This window comes from Rhea americana, unplaced genomic scaffold (genome assembly GCF_003343005.1).
Source record: "Rhea americana isolate MKP2758 unplaced genomic scaffold, rheAme1 scaffold_213, whole genome shotgun sequence".
Classification (NCBI taxonomy): domain Eukaryota; kingdom Metazoa; phylum Chordata; class Aves; order Rheiformes; family Rheidae; genus Rhea; species Rhea americana.
The window spans coordinates 23,408-25,729 of record NW_028186289.1 but is presented as its reverse complement, the minus strand read 5'-3'; positions in this window follow the sequence as shown (position 1 = coordinate 25,729).

The following is a 2,322-nucleotide window of genomic DNA, read 5'->3' as shown; positions in this document are numbered from 1 at the left end:
AAAAAAAAAAAAAAAAAGCTATAATAATGAAATTTAGTCTTGTGGCAATTCTTGTTCTTTGCATGAACACAGCAAATTATTCTAACCTTATCTAAGTAACACTGAAGGAGTGCCGAGAGCTGCTGTGCTGTTCAGCTGATGGCACTTGCAGTGTTGCTCTGTGGAGAAAAGCCCTTTGCTTTTCCTAGTGCACCTTGGTCTTTTGAGTGACGATCCAGATCATGCATCTGTCTTCTCTGAGAGACGCTTTAAATCTGCATCTGCTAACTGAGAACTGATCTTTTGAGGACAAAGATGCCAGAGGACAGTTGAGGTTGAGACTGATCTTTCCCCTCCTGCCAAAGCCCAGCCTCTGCCAGGAGTACGTGGTTGAACGAACACCAGAGGTGCCTACCACTTGCCTTGCCTTCTCTGGAAAATCCCTTTTGCCTCCCTGTGCCAGGAGTTTTTCCTGCCCTAAAACATTAGGAGAAGAGCATGCAAGCCTCTGAGTGAAATAGGAGTTTAGAAGTAATTTTCATTACATTCCAGCAAATATGAAATGATCAAAGACTATAATTAATGTCGTGTATTAAGTTATCAATTAACTGTGTTAAAGAAAAGCTCTAGATGGTAGAGCTGTGTTCATGGAGAACAAACACGGAGCACCCTGGCTTATTAAGGATATCTTTGAAAAGCCTTTTCTTTCATTTGAACTGTATTAATATCCACTTACTAATTCCAAAGATCCCAAGGTTGCTAGTAAGATTTCTGCAAAATAGTGACATCTTCTGGAATAACCACAGGTCTGTAATGGTACTAACTCCAGAGCTTGCAATCGTTCATTTAAACAGAAAGCCAGAAATTTGAATTTTAAAAATATTAAGCTGTACTTTGATCCAAAAAAAGGTATAATTTAGATACTGGTTCAGCATAACCTTAACCACTTTCCTATTGACTAATCAATACATTCATACTGCAAAAAAATTAAAAATCAAAAATTTTATATCAAAGGCTGCTGGTTTGGAGAATGTGAAATGTTAGTGAAACAGAAACAAGTTATAAGTTGAAGATATAAAATTTGAGACATACCAAATTCTTTTTTCCTTCCTCCTTTCTTCTGCCTTCCTTTTTCATCTGAGAAAGAAAATGATTGTCTGCCATTATGGCTTGATATAGTCACTTGGAGCAGGTATCCTGAGTTCAGCTGAATTCTCCTGCTTGGGGACCTCAGACTTGGTGAGCGAAAAGGGCAAAAAATCCCCCTAAAAGTATTTTTTTTTTCCTATGACAGTAGATCTATAGGTAGATTTTCTGCAAGTCATTTCCTAAGCAGTTCAAAAGTCAACATTAGTCAAGCACTGATGAAGAGTATGGAAGGAGCCCTTAAGCCGAAATAAAGCTGAGCAGCAGGATCCCACTTGCTTGCGCTGTTCCAGGGAAACCCGCAGAACAACTTCTCTTCTCGACACTTCATCCTTTTGCAAGGCTCTTTTACTGGCATGTGGTTTTCAGTAGTATTTAGGATAAAAACAACAGCAATCACTAATGTTTTAAAATGTATTGAAACCTTCAATTATCTGAAATGAAAATGACTACTTAGCTCATTATTCTGTTTCAAAATTTTACTGATATTACACTGAAGCTGTTGTGATGTTTTGTCTTAGTTAATATGGAACGTAAATTTCTGAGACATTAAAAATGTCACACCATGTCTCCTTTTGAGACAGCTGTCTGACGCTAACATGCCTTAAATAGCTACAAAGGAATAAATCCATTCTGCTGGTCAGCAGTGACGCAAGTGCTTTATGTACTTTATTTTAGCCTGATGCTATGTAAAACCTACAACATTCAGCCAGATAAAAACCAAACTGCATCAGTAAAAATAATTACCAGTGATGCTAAGGAAAACAAGTTTCAGACATGGAGTTCTTCAGCCTTTCTCTATCTTGGACCCAAACCCTTTGCATTTGTGGTCACCACAAGAATCCCTGAGTGGTTTCATGGTGCATGTTCGGTGCCTACAGCTTGTAGACACAAAATATGAATATTGTATTGTGCAGGTTCTTGGAGGCTGTAGTCACAAAGTCTCCTTCTGAAAAATCATTGTCCATACTAATAAAGATGTGATCTGTGCTCTGAAGCATCTAGATTCAAGACAAATGTGATAACCCGAGGAGGAGGAAGGAGCATAAGAACATACTTTTCTTTTTCTTTTTTTCTTTTTTTTTTTCTTTTAATATATCTGTGTGTGGGTAATGTGAGCACAGGGACAGGGAGTTTTAAATTTTACTAACAGGCGTATATGCACTTGGAACTAGTTTAAAAACTGAGAGGCAGGTG